General features: G+C 46.7%; 1 long non-coding RNA gene across 4 annotated transcripts in view; it reads right to left on the bottom strand.

Moving 5' to 3' along the window:
* Nucleotides 1-436: 436 nt before the first annotated feature.
* Nucleotides 437-21,380, bottom strand: part of LOC135906717 (uncharacterized) — a 61,646-nt gene continuing 40,702 nt past the window's right edge. For 2 of the 4 annotated variants that reach the window (XR_010565814.1, XR_011507393.1), the window contains exons 5-6: nt 2,399-2,695; nt 437-1,479 (exon numbers count right to left, since the gene is read on the bottom strand). This is a non-coding gene — a long non-coding RNA (uncharacterized lncRNA). Of the gene's footprint in view, nt 1,480-2,398; nt 2,696-11,792; nt 11,990-21,380 lie in introns of those variants that run through there. The other 2 variants (XR_010565816.1, XR_010565815.1) reach the window with 2 other exon arrangements.

Raw genomic sequence — 21,380 nt, 5'->3', positions numbered from 1 at the left:
AAATTGTAACATCGCCATCGGTCAAAACGGGGATAGAAATGTTGTCTTTTTTATTTCGTTTTATATGTTTCCGAAGTTCCTTCGGACTTTGCTTTATTTTACGTTCTATTGTTTATAGTAGGCTGATTTTGTTTGGACTGTAGCATTGTTTACTTCCCGCGTTGTTTTAGTTTACATAAGTTCTCTTTAGAAGGGTATCGTTTGAATGAACGGTAAATTCTCTGCCTATATACGCTTCACTAAAACATCCAGTTCTTTAGTGTACCATGGCTTACTAATAAATTACGCCTTCTAGTCAATACCCACGACGGAACAAACCGGTTGCGCAGTTCAAAGATTTTTTCTTTAAATATAACCCATAGGTTTTCCACAGAATACTCATCCGCAAGTATTTCGAACACAACGAAATACGCTTCCAGTGAAGTATTGATTGTTTGGATATCAGCCTTGGCGTAGTTGTACATGCACCGACTCTTCTCATTGTAAACGCTTACATGTTTCATATTTATTTCGCATAGCACGACGCCATGATCACTTATCTCTGGGAATATTTCAGTGTTCTGGACCATTTCTGGCATATTCGTGAAAAAAAAAAGATTTAGGATATGACTTCGTCGCGTAGGTTTCCGCACAGTTCGTCTTAATGAAAGGAGGTTCATAAAATCGGCAATTTCAGATTTGAAGCTAGGGGAGCTTCCAGAGGTTATCGGCTGTTCATTCCAGGCCGGTATTTTGTAGCGATGCCTTTTCCGATTCTATGCTTTTTCAGGCTTTTCGCGCTTGGCCAGTAGTCAGAGCGACGGTCTGCCCACATTATCAACGGGATCAGGCGGCCGTGTGTGGTTGATGATAAGAATAGCATAGAATAAGGCATAAGGCATCGCTACAAAATAGCGGCCCAGTTGAGATTACGTAGATTAAAGTCCCCATCCACAATGACGCTATCGGATGTGATTTTTGTAGCTGTGGTGGTGAAATGACACAATTCTCTGGCTGAACCAATTGGAGGCCGGCAAAAGGAGCAGACTGATAGTGATTTGCCGTTCGAGAGTTTCAGTTGACACCAAACAGTTTCCCTCCTGTCCTCTATAATATTTATGCGTGTAGAAGGAATGCGCTGGTCTACCAAGGTAAATACACCACCTCCGTGATAATTTCTATTCTTTCCTCTCCAGCGAAGCCGAATGGGAGGAGGCCATCAGAAGCACGGTACTCCGAAAGCAAGCCCAGACTATACAGAGGGCCCAGGAAAGAGCGGAGCGTCACGGCGTTCTGTCCTTGACGTGGGCGCGGCCAGCGGCTACAATGGCCTCCCGTTAGGAGGTCCTGACAGTAGCTCCTCAGGATTAAATAAAGTTCGCTGTCCGTCCGTCCGTCCGTCCGTCCGTCCGTCCGTCCGTCCGTCCGTCTGTCCGTCTGTCCGTCTGTCCGTCCGTCTGTCCGTCCGTCTGTGTGTCTGTTGTATGCTCCTACAGTTGACTACCAAAAAGGAAAGTGAAGTCGATAAGGATTGATTGGGTCATTTTCACGGCACAACCTTGTCTGAAAGGTCATCATAGCTGTACTTGATGACGTCTAGCTAAAGTATGTCACGCTTTAATTGTACACGTGCGTTCTTACTTTTGTGTTCCTGAGCAAACTGCCACAGGTTTCGCCTTCTCTTGCGCACTGACTCGGAAAAGTCTTCCGGCATACTGATACCTGTATCTTTCAAATTCTTGGCCTTTCCTAAAATCAAATGTTTTTCTTTCAGAGACCCAAACCTTGCGATCAAGGGTCGCGTTTTCCTTTCTCGAAATTTCCCAAGTCGATGGGCTTTTTCGATCGACTCAGGGTTAACTTGCAATTTTGTTGCGCATACTTCATTCAAAAGTAATTGAGATGATGACCAAGATTCGCGAATATTTGTATCAGGTATGCCGTAAAACACGAGGTTGTGCTGCCTACTGCGGTTTTCGAGATCATCGACCTTATTTTGGAGCAGCTGTATCACCCCGTGCTGTGCGTCATAGTGTGCGGTACACTCAGTAACGGCGAATTCTAAGTCTGGTAATACTGACATTTTTACTTCAATTGACGACACACGTGAAGTCAAATCATTTATAGCTGCCTTCTGTTCCGCTTGATTCGCCTTAATAATTTTAAGCTTTCGAACAATCACATTTTGCCCATGCAAAATTTTCTGTAGTGTCACATCAGTGCTAGGGCCGGGATTCATTTCAATATCACCACGGAGTATTAACAATAAGAAGTAAAAGGCATAACGACGCAACAACAAAATCCGATGCCTTGAGCGGTTTCTGGCGTCGGAATGCATACGTACAAAGTTATACAGGATACGGGGTGGAACCGGCAGGATAAGAACTGCAAATGTTCTACATGCTATGCATTCACTAACCTGCACGAGAGGCAGAACATGTGTGAGCGGCATTGCCAAAGCACTGCCGGTTCCACGCCCCAAAGGGACACGGCAGTCTGCCGCCTTTTGTAGGCCGGAGAAAGTGGCTGTGAACCATGGTTCGTTGACTGTGGTTGGACATATGCCGGTTTACACTGGAGTAGACGTCACCGGTCCACGATCGTGTGCGTTGAAGATTTCGTCGCTGTTGCATGCGAATACTTCGGCGATGTTGGTCATAATCCTGTGGTTGTCGCATTCGTGGCCTGTTGAAAGCGCTCTGGAACTACATACAACCTGCACGAGAAGTAGAACATGCGTGAGCGGCATTGCCATAGCACTGCCGGTTCCACGCCGATTACGCCTTCCTGCTATGGCCGCAACTGAAGAAGACCTTGGTGCAACCGTCGAAAGAGCGACTCCTCAAAAACAGCCGATGGCAGCCATGCGGAGATTCACCCCTGGGGCGCCGTCGCTTGCATGGGAAACAGGGTTTAGAGGCGAAGCTTAAGCACCCTCCGAGTTTTTTTTTTAAATTATTATTCTGTGGGCATAGTACACCACCATAAACCGATCAGAACCAGTTGGAAGTGTAATTAGCTATGAGGTTGACCTGAATAGAGCTGTTTTTTATAAACGGAAACCAAAATCGTAACAGAAAGAAACAAAATTAAGCAGCTACTATGTACTGTGGAAATCGATGTTATCTGAAGTATTTTACAGGCATCATCAAGCATCATTTTGGATTCTTCTAAGATTTGCTAGATCTTTGTGCAAGGCTAGCAATTGTGCGTCTGACGCGAGCGTGTGTGTGACGAAAGCCGCGTGATGACGCAGACGGCGATGACGATAGTCTGGCTATACGGCGATAGCATGGCGATTGATTTTTCGTACTCAGGCAAAGAAACGTTACAACATGGGCCGATGGCAGATGTTGCAGACTTACAACTGTTATGGCCTGGGTACCGAAGGCAGTACAATATCTTTATCGGCATTGATGTTCCCCATGTTAAACAGTGGGACACCAATTGAAGAGGGAATAATGTTGTTTATTGCAGGAAAAGGAAGAGAGCATTTGATAAACACAGCAACGTGGTTTTGGCTACTATTATTGATAGCTAGTGCGCATACAGATGCGCACACGTGCCGATACTATACATCTTCCTCTCTTACAGAAAGTTGCTGAAGCTGGTTCAACGTATGTCCATTTGTTTAAATTTAGTGTCATACGTTAGTCGCTGGCAATGTCTTGACTGCCTTTAGGATCTTCTAAGCGCTGGGGTTGGCGGGCTTTGTCCCGTTACAACTTCTGTGTGTGTGGTCGCTGACGATGCCAATGAAAGAACTTGCTCGCCATCTCGCTCGTCGTCAGTGTCGCTGCGAGACAGGTCTGTACACAGGCTTTCCCTTGTTGCCAGAAGGTGGCGCCGATTTCGTCGAATGGTCCTACCGTTTTCCGTTCGAACGAAAAAGGACCATGAACCCGCTGGCACTACAACCGTGGCTTTTTGCAACCACAATTTTTCTTTGACTGGCACGACATCGTCACGCTAGAGGGGTGGCATTGGCCGGGGGTTTCGAATGGTCTGGCTGTGTTTCGTTACATGAATTTCTGGACGATGCGTGCAATCGAGAAGTAGGGTCCGCAGGCGTCTACCTTAGAGGAATTCGCCAGGACACCGCCCATCTTTCAAAGGACTTTCTCTGTAATTCAAAAGACCTAGCCAAAAGTCTTCTTTTGCTTCTGTGATCTCTTTAAAGGTCCTCATTACAATTTGCACGCCCTTCTCGGCTAATCCGTATGAGTACGGGTATCGTGGACTTGACATCACGTGCTCGAGTGAGCGAGTGAGCGAGTGAGTGAGTGAGTGAGTGAGTGAGTGAGTGAGTGAGTGAGTGAGTGAGTGAGTGAGTGAGTGAGTGAGTGAGTGAGTGAGTGAGTGAGTGAGTGAGTGAGTGAGTGAGTGAGTGAGTGAGTGAGTGAGTGAGTGAGTGAGCGAGTGAGTGAGTGAGCGAGTGAGTGAGCGAGTGAGTGAGTGAGTGAGTGAGCGAGTGAGCGAGTGAGCGAGTGAGCGAGTGAGCGAGCGAGTGAGTGAGTGAGTGAGTGAGTGAGTGAGTGAGTGAGTGAGTGAGTGAGTGAGTGAGTGAGTGAGTGAGTGAGTGAGTGAGTGAGTGAGTGAGTGAGTGAGTGAGTGAGTGAGTGAGTGAGTGAGTGAGTGAGTGCACTTTTATTGGGTCCAGCAAAATGCGATAAAACGCACACCCAGCTAATCTCAAGACGCGACGGACAGGTCCAGCCTGCCGGCCCGATCGCGGGTGTGCTGGACGGCCAGGATTTCGTCTTCAAAGACGGGACTTCGCCGGAGCGCGTCCCACTCTACCTTGGTGAACTTCGGGCCCAGCGACCCATACTCCCAGAGCATGTGAGACAAAGTAGCAGCCTCATCACAGGCCACGCAACAACAATTCGAGTAAACGTCAGGATATATGCTGTTAAGGGACGCCGAATTTGAGTAGGGGTTAGTTTGCAAGAGTCTGAGCGTGACCGCCTGCGGCCTGCTTAGCTTAAAGTGAGGCGGTGGGAAAACCCTTCTAGAGGCGACGATTCAAGACGATGAGCAAAACGAGAACAAGGTGAAAGCAGGAGCCAATGTTTCGACAAGTGCACTTGTCCACTTGTTCACAGACAAGTCCACTTGTCGAAACGTGGGCTCCTGCTTTCATCTTGTTCTCGTTTTGCTTATCGTCTTGAATTTACATCTCCCGCCTTTCCCCTCTTTTCCCTGTATCTCTCTAAGTAAAAGAATTTAGTCATTTCATTGTGCGTGATAGGAGCGTCTCTGTGTACGGGGAGAGAGTCGCCCGATCAGAGGGCAATGCGGTCAGTAAAGCTACACGCAGCCTCGTGAGCAGACTCGTTGTGGTTGAGAGGAACCCCCTCAATCGCCCCGACGTGGGCAGGGAAGCAAAGGATGGAGTGTGTGGAGCTGTCACCGTGTTTAGCGCTTTTCAGAATTTGAACTACCTGCCAGGCTACCCGGCCTTTCTGGAATGACCTGAGGGTGCCGCTCTCGAATCGCTATACACCCTGTCTCTCCGCCTGTCTTGCATGGCGAGTGCAATGCAACTTGCTCGGCCACCTCGGGGTCCATCGTCCGGACCGAGGCACCGTTGACTTTGCCCAGTGTGTCCATGACGGAAACCGCAGAAGCCTTGCCGTCTCGGTTCGCGGCTGCATCCACTAAGCTTGCTTTGATTTTGTCATTGTTTTAGTATATTCGATGCTCTTGCCTTGCGATTACCTGCGCTGTGCACGGGATGAACGTTGTGGGGCAACGGGGCGACGACGAGCTTCTCCCCTATTTCTCTGGGGATTTGGGTGTTGTCAGCCAAGTTTTTGATGGGGCGAGTCCGATCTCCCACCACGCCTGCCGGCCGGCGTGGTGGACCGCCGAGTTAGCTAGGCCCGTTCCTGAGCCTCGGCTATCTCCTCCATGGCGTTGTGCATGTCGAGCAGGAGGAGGTCCTCGGTATCCGTTCTGACGAACAGCCCGATGGCTCTCTTGACGAATTTTCTCATAAGTGCATTGAGCTTGTCCCGCTCGGCCAGTTGTGCATGGCCACCGTGTAAGTGAAGTGACACAGCACAAAGGTGTTGAGGAGCCGAAGCAGGTTATCCTCCTTGAGGCCACGATGTCTGTTCGTGACCTTTCGCACTAGGCTAAAAGCGTCGGTCTTCGCAATGATCTTGTGCAACGCAGTGCCGTTGCCGCGACCCGAATCCGTGAACATACCCAGAAATCTGATGGTGTCGACCCTGGGTATCGGGTAGCCGCTCCGAGTGAACAGGCGAATGTCACTTTCCGAGACTGGTTTCCAGCCCTTGGGTGTGGCCCCTCTTTGTTTTCTGTAAAGCAGAAGCTCGGATTTGGTCGGGGAACACCTGAATCAGGTGGGTAGCAGGTACTGCTCCGTGACGTCTACGGCCTATTGCATGGCGCTTTCCACTTGCCCTTCGCTACCGCCGGTGGACCATATCGTGATGTCGTCTGCGTAGGTGCTGTGTCTCACACCTTCAACTTGCGTCACCTCGAAGCCATACGGTGCGGCGAACTGAGCAAATTCTTGGCTTGCAAACTGCGGGCCGTTGTTAGTGCATACCTGTGACGGGATGCCGTATCTTGCAAACATGGCGCTGAGTTTATCGATGACGGATGTTGTTGACAGGTCATGCAGCTGGTCCACATCTGGAAAATTGGACGTCGCATCGTAAGCATACAGGTAGTGTTTCCCGCTGTACTGAAAAATATCAACTCCCACGCGATACCACGCCTGCGATGGCGTCGACCAGAGCATGAGTGGCTCAGCTGGTTGACTGTAGGCATGCCACCTACAGATAGCGCACCTTTGTACAAGTGATTCTATATCACAGTTGATACCAAGCCAGTGGACTAATTGTCTCGTCCTTGCCTTGCATTTTCGCGTTCCCAGATGCTCTTCATGGATTCTTCGTAACATTTCTGCTCGCATTCTTGCTGGTATTAAGCCCTTCATGCCTTTGAGAAGTATACTATTCACTACTGACAGCTCAAAACCGTTGAAGCTAATGGCCCTTCCACCACTTCTCCTTGCACAACCCTTTGCAGCACTAATTTAAGATACGAGCCACTCGCCGTTCCACGTACAAGGCGTCGAGCAGTCCTCTCGGAGACGAGTGACGACACCACGCGGTACATGGTGCAGAAGTGGGATCAGCGACCACAAGGCCAGAAGCGACGAAGTACGTCAACGATGGAATCCATCAAGCCTCCAAAACCGCTACGCTTATCCGGAGATGGTGCAAAGAACTGGAAGTCGTTCATACAAGGGTTTGAGCTGTTTCTAAAGGCAACCGGCCTTGACAAGCCTAGGTCCGAAGAAGCAAAGACAGCAGTCCTGCTCAGCGTAGCCGGTGAAGACGCAATATAAGTGTACAACTTCTATTGCGTCGTCTATTCTTATTTGCTGAAGAAGTCGACAGACACAAAGTACTGCGTCGAACAAGAAAAAGAAGCCCACGAAAGGTATGTGTTCCGAACACGCCTACAGGCTGAGGTTGAGCCGTTCGAGCTATTCCTGCGAAAACTCAAGAAGCAAGTGGCGCTTTGTAACATCGGTATTTCGACGGACAGCACCGTTCGGGACCAAATCGTCTTTGGGATGAATTCACTTCGGCTATACGGGAGAAAATCCTCAGGGATAAATGCCTAAACCTCGATAAAGCCTACGTGCAAAGCGGCAGAAACAGTAGCTCGTCAGAATGAGGTGTGGCAGAAGGCTCAGGAAAAGCCCGAAGTAGACGCAGTAATATCTAGATGTACCTCAATGATGACGCGGCAACTAGTCAAGACTACATCTCATCAGAACGAGATATACAACGAGGTGAAGGAAGAGTCCGAAATAAAAGCGGTAACATCAAGACGCGTCCCGGCAATTCCGCGGCAACCAGTCAAGTGTTTTTGATGTGGCTGGGTTCACGCTCCAAGACGTTGTCCGGCATACGGAAAGACATGCCACCACTGCAACAGACCAAATCACTTTGCCTCATGTTGCAGTCGTAGCGTCGAGATCAGTGAGGTACGTACACCAAGTCCACGACGAATTTGAGGTCTTGGACGTCGCCGTCAGCAGCGTCGGCCTCCACCGCGATTGGCTCATGAACACCAAGATTGGAGGCCAGGACATAACACTCAAGGTTGACACCGGAACCCAAGCGAATCTGATACCACTATCACTCTATCGCAAATTGAGCGTCGGTACTCTCCAGCCTCGTGGGGCTGTCCTACGTTTCTACGGCGGAAGCATCATAAAACACTGCGGGACATTTTTAACACCGATGCTGATCAATAACCAGCAGGATTCGGTCCGGTTCTTCGTCGTCAATAAAGACGACTATTCCATCATTGGTTTGGAAGCCAGTGAGCGCTTTGGTCTAATCCAATGCAATGTCGAAGGTGTAACCACAAGCCCCACAAAGATTACCCAAAAGAATACAACATCGTGCTTCGCAATGACGCCCTGCGCGTCGTTCAACCGGCGCGAAGAGTGCCCATCTCCCTCCAGCAAGCGCTGCGTTCTGAGCTAAACAGAATGGAACAAGAAGGCATTATCAAGAAAGTCAGCAGCGCGACGCACTGGGTAAGCTCATCAGTTCTTGAAAAAAGGAAAGACGGGAGACTCAGGATATGTCTTGATCCCAGAAAAAAATTACCGAGAGCTTGAAAACGGAACATTATCAAATGCCGCGGCGTGAGGACATCGAAGCAGAATTGGCAGGCGCAACGTTTTTTTATCGTCTAGACGCTAATGCCTGGTTTCATCAAATTTCTCTAAGCGAGAAGTCATCAACCTTGTGCGCATTTTCGACCCCGTTTGGCCATTACCACTTCCTTAGGCTACCATTCGGCATAGCATCGGCCAGTGAGGTGTTCCAGAAAGCTCTAAATTAAATACTTGATGGCCTGTCTGGTATTCGTGTGTATGTCGACGACGTGCTTATCTGGGGAGCGACAAGAGAAGAGCACGACCAGCGGCTGCAAGGCATTCTGAACGCAGCCGAGACTGCGGGACTAACATTTAACCCCTCAAAGTGCGTGTTTGTAGCTCAAGAAATTACGTTCTTGGGACCATAATGGGGACGGCATCAAGCCAGACCCATCATTACTTGCTAGCGTATTTGATCTGCCGGTACCCCGAAATAAAAAGGCTGCAAGGTAAATATACCTAGTAGCGAAGCTTCCAAAGGAGCCCATACGTTCAAAACATGGCGGTCCATCGGCGGTTCATGGGGCTTAGCGCCATCTGTATGTGGTGGGAACACTTCCAGCGGAAGAAAAAATAATGTGACGCCATGTCCGTTAAAAGCAGAAGTGACGTAATTTGTTTTCGAAGGCGCGAAATTTGTTTTGTTGGCCTGCTTTTGGAGCTATATATTCAAATGCCCCGCCATTCGACTTGATGGGCGTTTCGAGCTTTCAGCGCGGAAAGCGATGCAGGAAGAGCCAGCCGTACGGTTGTCAAAATCGCACCCCTGCACAGAACATACTTTTTTTGGAGGCCGACGAAAGCCTTAGGTGTAGAGTGCTGATCCTGTCGTCGGACGCCAAGCCCGTCGGCCGGCGCAGTCGCACGAAAACAACTACACAATTATCTGGTGGTCGTAACTCACTACTTTTGACTGAACAGATTAAGAAGCGATGAAGCTACCCACGTCACCAAATTCAGACAAACTTCGTCAAGCAAGAAAGCACAAACTGTGAGGGGGGCGTATTTCAAGAGGTGAACTTTACGAGTGCACCTTTCTGCCCATTTCAAGACGTGCATTGCATTGCGAGTGATAGTTGCGTCAACGCCCCCTCTAACGATGGGCGCCGAAAATAAATGCATTTATTAATGATAATAAAATGGAATAAACTTGTGCTTTCTTAACTCGTCACGAATATATAAAATTGACCAGCAATTTTATTCTCGTTGCATGAATCTAACTGTGCCTCGCTTGAATTACAAAAACGCTTTTTTCTTTCCTAATGTTTGTTCCCTTCAAACATAGTCGCGCTTCAATCGCTGCTCCCATAACCCCCCTTGCTGATGTCGGTGACAATCTGTACTGAACCGCTTTTCGCCCGAAGCTTCGCGGCCTATTTGGATCAACCCTGCCGGCTGTCCAAAGGATGCTCGGTGTTATGAACTGTTTCGGCAAATACGTACCGAGCCTGACGCGGCGAACTGAGCTTTTGCGATCTCTGATTAAGCACGACGTGCACTTTGAATGGACGCACGAGCATGAAAACGAATGGTCTGACGTATGCAGGTCATTGAGTGCAGCTCCACTTTAGGCGATTTTCGACCCATACAGGGAAACAAAGGTTTTTTTTTTTAATATATGGGATTTTACGTGCCAAAACCACTTTCTGATTATGAGGCACGCCGTAGTGGGGGACTCCGGAAATTTTGACCACCTGGGGTTCTTTAACGTGCACCTAAATCTAAGTACACGGGTGTTTTCGCATTTCGCCCCCATCGAAATGCGGCCGCCGTGGCCGGGATTCGATCCCGCGACCTCGTGCTCAGCAGCCTAACACCATAGCCACTGAGCAACCACGGCGGGTGAAACAAAGGTTACGTCAGATGCTTCACAGGACAGCGTAGGTTCAGCTCTGTTGCAGTGGCATGATGATGGTTGGAGGCCGGTAGCCTCTGAAGCCTTGACAGCGTCCGAACAACGGTACTCTCAAATCGAAAAAGAAGCGCTCACTTTGGTGTTCGGCTGCGAAAAATTTCGCCACTTCGTTTATGGCCGCTGAGTGATACTTGAAAGTCACCATCGCCGTTTTATCGACATAGCAAAAAAAGGCGATATCGGAAATGCCTCCACGGATGCAGCGATTTTTTCCGAGATTGTTGCGGTACGACTACCCACTTACTTTCCTTCCCGGTAAAAAGCTGACACCGGCGGACATGCTGTCAGGATCGCCTGCTCCTGGAGATGGCACCGCTGTTGACACTATCGATGTCGAGCTGCATGCTATCAGCGTGATTTTGGCTGCTGCTATTGATAGCTACTGCGCATACAGATGCGCACACGTGCCGATACGATACAATATCTGACAGCGCCTAGGTAGCGCTATCTGCAACGAGGAAAGGATTGGAAAGTGTGGGCGTGTGGGCCGGTCGCAAAAGTGGCTGCATGCAGTCTAACAAAGCGCCTTAAAGCCTCAACTGTCGCAAGAGAAGAATGGGATAAACTGCTACTAGAACGAACTTGTTGCTATGCGACGTGATACATTCGAAAAATAGTGATAAGGTTGAATATTATTCGCGCATAGCATTCTTCTTCCTGCAGTCTAATGGAAACTGGCGCGCGCACGTGCTATGCGACCTTACATACGGGCTAATTGTCTCAAACCATCTCAAATAGCTAATTGGAGTTTGCACGGAAGAAACATCACTTATATGCACGTTATCGGGAAGCTGGATAACACAAAACTTTTGCGATGGGAAAGAAACGTGAGCAGTTCATGGCGCGTATTGGGTCATAAAATCGCACGCATCTTATGTGTCTTTGTATTAGTGTGTATGTGTGCGTGCGTGCGTGTGCGTATGTGTGTGGCAATGTGCAACTCTAAGCCGGACGCACTATAACTACTGCGCCATACCGCGCAATTAGTGTTAGGCATTGTGCGCAATAAAAGCTGAAAGTTGTGGCATCTGTGCATGTACTTTGGAGGCCACAACCAGCACTACTATACATATAGCGGACGAAGACGATGTTGTGTGTATCTTAAGTTTCTGAAAACATGGCAGTATCGGCTGTGAGAATCTGCTGCTGTCGTAGTAAATACGTTCAGAGCCGGAGTAGCCGTTGAAGTCTGCTCATTTATTTATTTATTTATTTATTTATTTATTTATTTATTTATTTATTTATTTATTTCCGTTATTGTCTCAGTTTGTGCTGATTGGTCACATTTCGGCCTCAATTCACACCGACGATAAAATGTAGCGGTGAGAGCTTCACGTCCTCAACCCCACCAATGGGGCCCAGGGGCTGTTATCCTGTTTTGAAAGAAAATTAGATTATCTTCAAGAGCAATAACCAGATAACTCATGAAATGGTAGAGGCCTACCACTTAAAGAAAAGAGATGATGACTGCGTTAGCCACCCTTCGGAGCATGATAATTTGATTTCACCTGCCGTGGTTACTCAGTGGCTATGGTGTCGTGCTGCTGAGCACGAGGTCTCGGGATCGAATCCCGGCCGCGGCGGCCGCATTTCGATGGGGGCGGAATGCGAAAACACCCGTGTACTTATATTTTGGTGCACGTTAAAGAACCCCAGGTGGTCGAAATTACTACTGCTACTTATTATTATTACTACTTAAATTATTACTACTACTACGGCATGCCTCATAATCAGAAAGCGATTTTGGCACGTTAAACCCAATAATTTAATTTTTTTTATTTGATTTTCTTGATACTTAGACCATCTTTAAACATATTTATAAAGATTGACCTTTGAATGCTTCATTCATGTGCCTTGACACGCATGCGAGGTCCCCCTTTATGTGAGTGCTTATATCTGTTTCCTCTCAATAATTTTTTTCAGTTGTGAGTAAGCGCCTTGTCCTGTCATCTTCTTTCTTCGTTTTTCGTCTTTCGTGCGCTAAACCAAGTCAAGATGCACCTAACCTTATGTTACAGGTAATATAATGAAGCATCAAACAATGCGATTTTTGGTATCTTAATATCCTATTACGAAATAAAAGCATCTTGTGAGTGGTATAGTGATTTGATTACAACGTTCGACGCACCGTGCATCTCTTTCCCGCGGTGCTGCGAACGGCGAAACAACGCAGAGAGAAACATTGAATTGTGCACAAGACACTTCCTGGGCGAAGGCAGTAAACAATGTTTCTTGCAAACCCGCCTGAGGTATTCGACTTTACTTCCTTCATTTTTTCAATTGTGCACAAGACACTTCCTGGGCGAAGGCAGTAAACAATGTTTCTTGCAAACCCGCCTGAGGTATTCGACTTTACTTCCTTCATTTTTTCTCGTTATGTTCGAATTGTCCGCGTGCTTTCCGCGAGTCTTTTTAACATCGTTGCCACTGTCAGCCGGCGCTTTCTATCCGATCTAGCAGTCACGTTGCGAGTGCTTCTGTATGAATAAAGGTCTCTCATTATTCAAAGGCTACCGCCTTCAATCTTCTTCTCCTGACAAAGCGGTGCGACGCAGAGCATAGCGAGTCCGCTTCCGAAAGCCGAAGCCTCCATTTCGTGCTGCAATTCCTTCCAGCCATTCTTTTCCTTCTTTTTCTTTCTCTTTTTTGCGTCTGACAACTTTTATTTCTCCTGATTAAATAAGAAAAAGAATGTTTTCCTTTTTTTTCAGGGGGGATGACAGGGGGGAGGGGATATGGTGATTTCTTTTTTTGCGTTTGCTTTTTATTCCTTTGCTTGCTTATTTTTCTAGACTCGTGTATTACTCTGCACATTACTGTTCATATTCTTTGCACTTTTCTACGTGAACAACGAGGGCGTACAATAAAAACAGAAAGATGTTGTTGTTCCAAAAGACGCTCGGGTATATATAATTCGTAGGCTCGCGTCGCCTACTCCAACTGCTTTTTCTTTTTTTTATGTGAGAAGAAAGAAAGAAATTGAGCAAATGAAAGGGCTAAGCCGAAATTGCGCCTCGTATAACAAACTCCCGTATAGGATAGCAACTACCGGCCGGGCGTTCTATTCGTTTTTCGACGCGGATGAAGAACGCATGGAAGCTGCGAGGCCGCGCCAAAATCAGCGTCTTTCAGTGGCACTCTTCTTGCCTGACTGCATGCCTGCTTGCCTCTTCGCTGTCACCGGCGTATTCGGGTCGCGTCCAACGCACGTCAGACGCGCTCGGCGCAGCCGTGGCTTGCTATGGCAGGCACGTGCTGTATCGAACAAGCACGCTTCACCGCAGCGCAGTTGTCGTTAATCATCGCGCAGTTTGAATTACTAACAGACCCACTCACTCTCACTGCTCATACGACCACTCATATGTTCTGCAGTGTCCGTACCTGGAAATTATGCACGGGAGAGAAAAAAAAGAATAAGGTATGGCGCTTGTGCGCCCATATCTTACTTTACTATATTATTTTTCCCCCTTTTTGTAGTTCTTTTGACCGAATGTGATGCTTGTGCCCAACTTCTGGGAGACGTGTACGCTATAAATACAACCTTTCGCACGGCCTGCACAACTCCGAGGTAAAAGAGACGCAAGCATCACGGTTTGGTGCGTTATGCGCGAGTTTTGCCCCGAAACGCCTGACAGCAAGCCAATCCGAGACGTGCCGAGCAACGCGCGAAAATTTGAGGCACTTTGCTGAAACAGTCAGTCGTTTTCTTCTTTTCTAGATTTCGCGTTCCCTCCAACGCTTCTTTTTGACGATATCGGTAAAACATTTTCCGAGATCACAACTATTCAAAGGACATAATATAACGATCTTGGCCAAAGGGTAACTTGGAACGCCAACGTTAACGAAGCACATTTCTGAAACGCGTATCACAGTTCTTGTCTGGGGGCTTTTTAGCGAATGAATATCTCTCAAGCATTGGCTGTACTCAGTGCTGCAATTACAACTTGCGGCAATCCGCCTGTGAAGGAGACAAGTGTAGCGCTCTACAAACACCAGTATTAAACTTTTATCGTCACAGGGCAGGTGTGGCGCACACCCCTCTATGCCCAATCTGTGGAGAAGATGAGACTACAGATCATACTTTTCTTATTCTGCCACCGTTTTAAGAAAAAAAAAACATTTTAGAATCAGTGCTCAGACAACTTGGTTTAAGCTTTTCCATTTTTGAATATGCTTTCACTAGTGGCCTCCTCTCTTGGTAAGTGCCGCAAATATATTTGCTCAGCCGCGGAAGAATTCATAGTTATTTCATGGCGATTCTTTTAAATTGTTCAACCGTTATTTTATTCATTTCCTCCAGACAATTTTACCAAGTTTAGCATTAACAGCATCTTCCTAATACCATCCAAATCTTAGCCAATCCCCCGCATGGTATACACCATCGTAGGAGCAAATTCAATGCAATCCAATCCTACGCGGGAAGATTCAAGAGAATCAGTATCTGAGCTACAGCGTGCCAGATTTTAATAACTGCCAGGATTGTTCCCTTCTATAAAAAAGATGGATCACTTAGATCCGTCAAGCTACTGGCCAATTTCAGTAGTCTCCGTTATCAATAACATATTTCAAAAAATGACAGTAAGTCGAATGTATTAATTTCCTAATAAATATAACTTTCTCTGCCCGGAACAGCATGCATTCCGGTTTAAACATTCGACGGCGTCGGCAGTGCTGTCTCTAACACAATTAAATCAGCCTTAGATAAGAACCACATTGTAATAGTTGTGTTCGTTGATCTAAAAGAGGCGTTCGACATGGTCGATCACAGCATCCTTCCCTAGACACTACAGCATTAGGGATTTCGGGCCCAAATCTATGAACTGTTATCGAGTTGCCTTAACAGCTGCCAATACGTAGTAGCAATCAACAATATTGTGTCGTGACTACAATTTACACTCACAGTGGTACTGCTGGGGTCCGTCCTTGGACCACTCTTTTTCTCTTTTTACCCCAACGACTTGCCGCAGAAATTAAGTAACTCCGAAACTAGTGTGCGCCAAGACGCCGCAATTGTTACTACTGCTGACAACGTCTCAGAATTATAGAAGGAATAGCTAATTCCGAATTAGATAAAATAATACCTATTTTACAGCGAACAAATGTACAGGTAACAAAAAAAACTAAATATACTAGATTATATTCACAAAGAAAAATACTCAGTTATGCTGACGTACCGTCTGTCATTAACGATATCGTGTTCGAACGCTCGATAATTTAAATGTCCCGGCGTTATTTTAGACAACAATTTCCACTGGCGCTGACACATCAATTCTGCCTGCGCAAAGCTCACACCCGGGTGTTACGCACTATACTACAACCGCGAGAGCGTCACGAGCTGCCACAGTGAGTTGCAAAAATTGCTCGTGTGCCGCGACGACCGTTGCAAAGCTGATTTTGCTATGTTATATTTAGCGCAGGAAAAGTCCGCAGGCGCAGGCTGGCCTCGTTATCTTCAAGCGCACCTCCGGTCTTGCAACGATGCAACGTAAAAAATATTGACCTGGGAGAACAAGAGCTCTAACAAGTCTACATATCTGATGAAAGTATCGACGTCAGGAGTTACAGCAGCACTGGCGTGATGTCCATGCGTGATAAACAAACGCACCTCTATGCGTTGTAGGAACCTACTGCAGACGTGAAAGGCTTATTACCTGGCTTTACCTTACGTTCCGTGCTTGTGCCTCGCAGTCTCGACAAGAAATCAACTGCATATTTATTTGAAGTTCCCTTGTTAATATGCAAGCTATATAGATCTGGCTACCCCAAATCTAGATTTTGTTTCTCCTGCGATTGTCTACACGCCTAGACCCTGGGTCTTCTTTACGCCGCGAGGGGGAGAAACATGAGGCGCCTCTCGCCGGCTGCTGGAACTACAGCCTGCAGCGTGAGGCATGGCCCGAGCTCTGATGCACGCGCTCGGAACGCCTATCTGCCAGAGCTGGCCTGGCTCACTTATAGCTCGCGACATTCAAAAAGTTCAGGAATCACCTACAAAGCAAACTGAAGAAAACTAAACAAGATAACTACCAACTGTTTTCTGAACGACAGAAAGCTGAGCTAGTTGGTAAGGATTCATTGTGCAAAAAAAAGAGGTGAGGTTTGCAGACAGGACACAAGAGAAGTGTCACAGCGTTCGTGTTGTCCACACCTCTTCTCTTGTGCCCTGTATGCACGCCTCACCTCTTTTTTGCACTTTTTTCTGACATAAGCAATGAACCAAAACTGATATTGAACGCTGTATTGAACAATAGTCAAAGATACCATTGCTGAACAAAAGTGAAATGACGAGCATGAATGAACATTTTGTTCAGGCTGGATCATGTGTCTCAAGAGGAGGCGAAAGATGCGTGGTTCATGCAATCGATATCCCGCCGGTGGCTCACTCTATCTTTCTGCGACACACAGATGGTGTTGAGATTCAAAATCTGATAGACAAAATGAAGAGTGCAGTCTCGGCAGGACCTGACGAAATCCGGCCTTAGCCGATTAAATATGTCTCAAGCGAAATAAGTGACGTTCTAGCTTACGCTGCTAATTTGTCAATATCTTCAGAAATTTTTGACGCGCTAAAAGCTGCTCGGATAACACCAATCTATAAAGGTGTTGCGAAAGATCGAGTCTGAAATTACCAGCCAATATCGGTCTTAAATATATTTTCAAAGCTGTTTCAATGTGTGGTGGTTTCTTGACTAAACATAATGTAATCTCAAAGTAACCAATACGGTTTCCAAAAAAATAGTTCAGCAGAGCAAGCCCTTCTAGATATGAAAGATAAAATAATTGAGAACATCGAAAAACAGAAAGTCACACTTGGCCTTTTTTTAGATTTGCGGAAGATTTTCGCCTCCTCATCATCCTCATCCTCAGCATGGCTATGCCCACTGCAGGGCAAAGGCCTCTCCCATGCTTCTCCAACTACATTGGTCATGTGCTAATTGTGGCCATGTTGTCCCTGCAAGCTTCCTAATCTCATCCGCCCACCTATCTTTCTGCCGCCCCCTGCTACGCTTCCCTTCCCTTGTAATCCAGTCCATAACCCTTAATGAGCATCGGTTATCTTCCCTCCTCATTACATGTCCTACCTATGCCCATTTCTTTTTCTTGATTCCAACTTAATGTCATTAACTCGCGTTTGTTCCCTCACCCAATCTGCTCTTTCCTTATCCCTTAACGTTACACCCACCATTCTTCTTTCCATATAGCTCGTTGCGTCGTCCTCAATTTAAGTACAACCCTTTCCGTAAGCCTCCAGGTTTCTGCCCCGTAGGTGAGTACTGGTAAGACAGCTGTTATGCACTTTTCTCTTGAGGGATAATGGCAACCTGCAGTTCATGATCTGTGAATGGCTGCCAAACGCACCCCAGCCCATTCTTATTCTTCTGATTATTTCAGTCTCATGAACCGGATCCGCCGTCACTACCTGCCCTAAGTAGATGTATTTCCTTACGAGAGATTCCCCAGCGAGAGATTCGTGACCGGGGGTCCAGATGATCGTGGTTGTTTTCGGCAGAGTAGACGTTCATAGGAGAGAAAGTACTACTCGTGAGATTCTTCCTTTAGCGTAATTCCTGCAAGCCGCTTGTGAGTCGCTGAGCACAATGCCCTGATCTCTGCCAGGCATTTCGCCAATGGCCAACGCGATGGCCAATTCTTCCGCACCGGTAGTGTATATATGTGCAACACTCACCGCGGCGATCTCCCCGCAGGTTTTGGTTCACGACGCTGACGGCGTAAGCATCTCTGTCTGGATTGTCTCTCTCTGTCTGGACGCATCACGATAGATGCGTCCGTGAACCTGGTGTCAGAGGAACTGGCGTGCTTTTTCTGCAAGATTTTTGCGTGTTTTCGTCGGTTGTCCTTATGGTTGACGACATGCCTGTTTCTCGCAATGGGTGCCATGTAGAGAGATTCACGGATGTCTGGTGGGACGCGCTGTTTTCGTACTCCTGGGCTGTCAGGAGTTGAGTAGACGAGCCGGCGCTGGGTGACCCTTCCGAGTTCCGTGAGCGTGAGTCTCTCTTCTTGGCTCAATAGGTGTGCCTCTGTTATCTCTTCTATGGTGTTGTACATGCCGAGATTTTCTAATTGTTTAAGAGAGGTTCCTGAAAGAGGCCCCTTCGCTTGCTTGTATGTTTTTCGAACGAGGACGTTAAGCTTGCGTGTCTCACTGCGGGTGAGGGTAAGATATGGCATGCTGTCAGTGAGTCTATTGGTAAGGAGGGCTTGGATTACTCTGATCACATCCACCTCCTTAAGTTCATACCACTTGTTGGTAATTTAGTGGATGAGGTGCGAGATGTGTTGTCGATCTGCTTGACTGCTGCAATGTTGTGGCATTCCCTCCACCACTGTGTATCTAGAGCCCTAATATGCGCTACAATAATTTCTTGCAGACTAGTTGATTCCCACTTGAATTATAACCGTGCCGCGCAGGATGTGCAACAAAAAAAAAAGAGAACAGGACAGAGAGCAAATGCGCTGTTGCTTGGCCTTCGGAATGGGTGTACTTTCCACCTAGACGTCGGCCTTCGGCGGGTATTCTTGCTCTTATCTTGGTGCGTTCCACCGTAGCATGGTGACTGCCGATTTTTCAGGGGCACACTAGAGGCCACACGATTCAACAAAGCTGCTTATGGCATCTGCCGCCATATGTAAGGCGTCGTTTTGTTGCCCCAAGTAACCCTCGTTTGCCCACGCCCTAATGTCGTCCGTGTACTGTCTTACCGCCAAGGTCTCAAAGTTCGAAAAAACAGCTGGCTCTGTCGCCGAAGTGCCAGTACATTGCCTTTTCTGTAATATATCTCGAGTATTAGAGCAGAAAGTTGAACCTCGAGGTTCATGGCCTTCAGCACGTTCAAAACGAATGCCTGCTCACCGAAAGGAACGCTATCGCATCAAAGCTCAACCTAGACATGCTGAATGATCAGTCGATATCTGAGATCCACAGGCTGCCAGTTAGGGCGGATAAAATTCCTGGCATTATCATACGTTTTTCGAACCAGATGCTACTCAATAAGTGGTTAGAAAAAAAGAAAATAATTTCTGACTGTTCAACCTGGCCTATATGTGACGGATAGCAGGATTCTGCTTAAGAAGGCTAAAGAATGGGCAAAAGCAAATGTTTTTAATTTTCTCCAGCGCCGCGGTGGAAAGATCCTTATTCGGAAAGAACAAGGTAATACTGCACATGTGGTAAAGCACGCAACTGACCTTAACAGTCTGGTATAATGAGTCAATCTGCATGTCATCAGTTCACCATGTCTAGTCCAGATTGGGCATTTCCTACAGAGTTTCTTAATCACATCGGTTTGGAACACAGTCTATCCGCTAAATGTTTTCATTTAAACTGTCAGTCTGCTCGAAGCAAACAAGATGAGCTAGACGTGTTTTTTAGCAGCCTTAATTTTTAATTTGACTTCATTATGTTATCAGAAACGTGGTACAATCATAGTTCACTTGATTGGCACTTGCCTTATTATCAATGTTTCAATCAATTCAGGACCACCTCTCGCGGTGGTGGTGTGAGCTTACTAGTTCGCGATAGTAATAATGTTGACTACATCGCAGAATTCTCATGCGTCACCGATGATTACGAAGTTCTATCATTTCTGTGTGGCAGAAGCGTCTACTCCACATTTTATCGTCCACCGGGTGGGAATATCCCACGTTTCTTCTGTTTCCTCGAAAATTTATGTGTGTTTCTATGTACAAGTATGACATCACCTGGGGTGGCGATTCTAATATTGATATGTTAGCCGACACTCACTCGACTCGTGAATTTCATATCTTGCTTCAGTCGCACGGATTCCCCAGCGTTATCTCCGTACCAACGCGAGTAAGCTACGTCGCGTGCACTTGCGTGGATCTGTTTAGAACTAATGCTCCTGTATACGGCCACCATAAAGGCCGGAATTTTTTCGTGCAGCCTGAGCGACCACATGCCCATTTTTTTGTGCCTTAAACGATGCACCAAAAAGAAAGGACAGCGTCTTGCACCCAGCCAACTGATCACACCAAATCGTCTAGAATCTTTTCGCACTCAGATCCAATCACTCAACTTGAGTGATGTATATGCCACACAGTATGCCGAGTCAGGGTATGAAGAATTTCTGCGGATTTTCAGCACGTGTTACAAGGGAAACTTTCCTCTGCAAACGAAACGCAAGCGATATTCACATATTCGCAAACCATGGATCACGGATGACGTGTTTCGCAAAATAAAGTTCAAAAACATACTCTTTAATAAGTTTCTGAAATCACGTAATGCAACTGATCTACACATTTTTAAACGTTACCGTAATAAGCTAGCAAATGAGCTTCAGAAAGCTAAGAAATCATATGAATATGAATACTTCATGTCTTGTCAAAATGACAGTCGTAAAACTTGGAGAAAACTAAGTATTATAATAAATCGAGTGTCGTCCTCACATACAAGTATTGAGATCTTCAAAAACGGTATTAGTATTCTTAATGAAGTGCTGCCCAATCGTTTTAGTAAATATTTTATCTGTGCACCCGGCATAACTGCATATAGAAATGCGGACCGTTATGTTCAGGTCAGATGCCCCGGTAGTATTTACCTATATCCTACTAATGAATCTGAGTTAATTCACTTATTTTCCGAGTTACGTTATACGACATCGTGTGACACTTGATGGTATACTGATGACACCTGTAAAATACGTCTTAGACATTATCGTACCTGTTCTAGTATACGGTTATAACTTCTGTCTGCTATCTGGAGTATTTCCTGCCAAAATGCAG

Source organism: Dermacentor albipictus, chromosome 1 (genome assembly GCF_038994185.2).
Source record: "Dermacentor albipictus isolate Rhodes 1998 colony chromosome 1, USDA_Dalb.pri_finalv2, whole genome shotgun sequence".
NCBI lineage: Eukaryota > Metazoa > Arthropoda > Arachnida > Ixodida > Ixodidae > Dermacentor > Dermacentor albipictus.
This window is presented reverse-complemented; position numbering and strand designations above follow the sequence as displayed.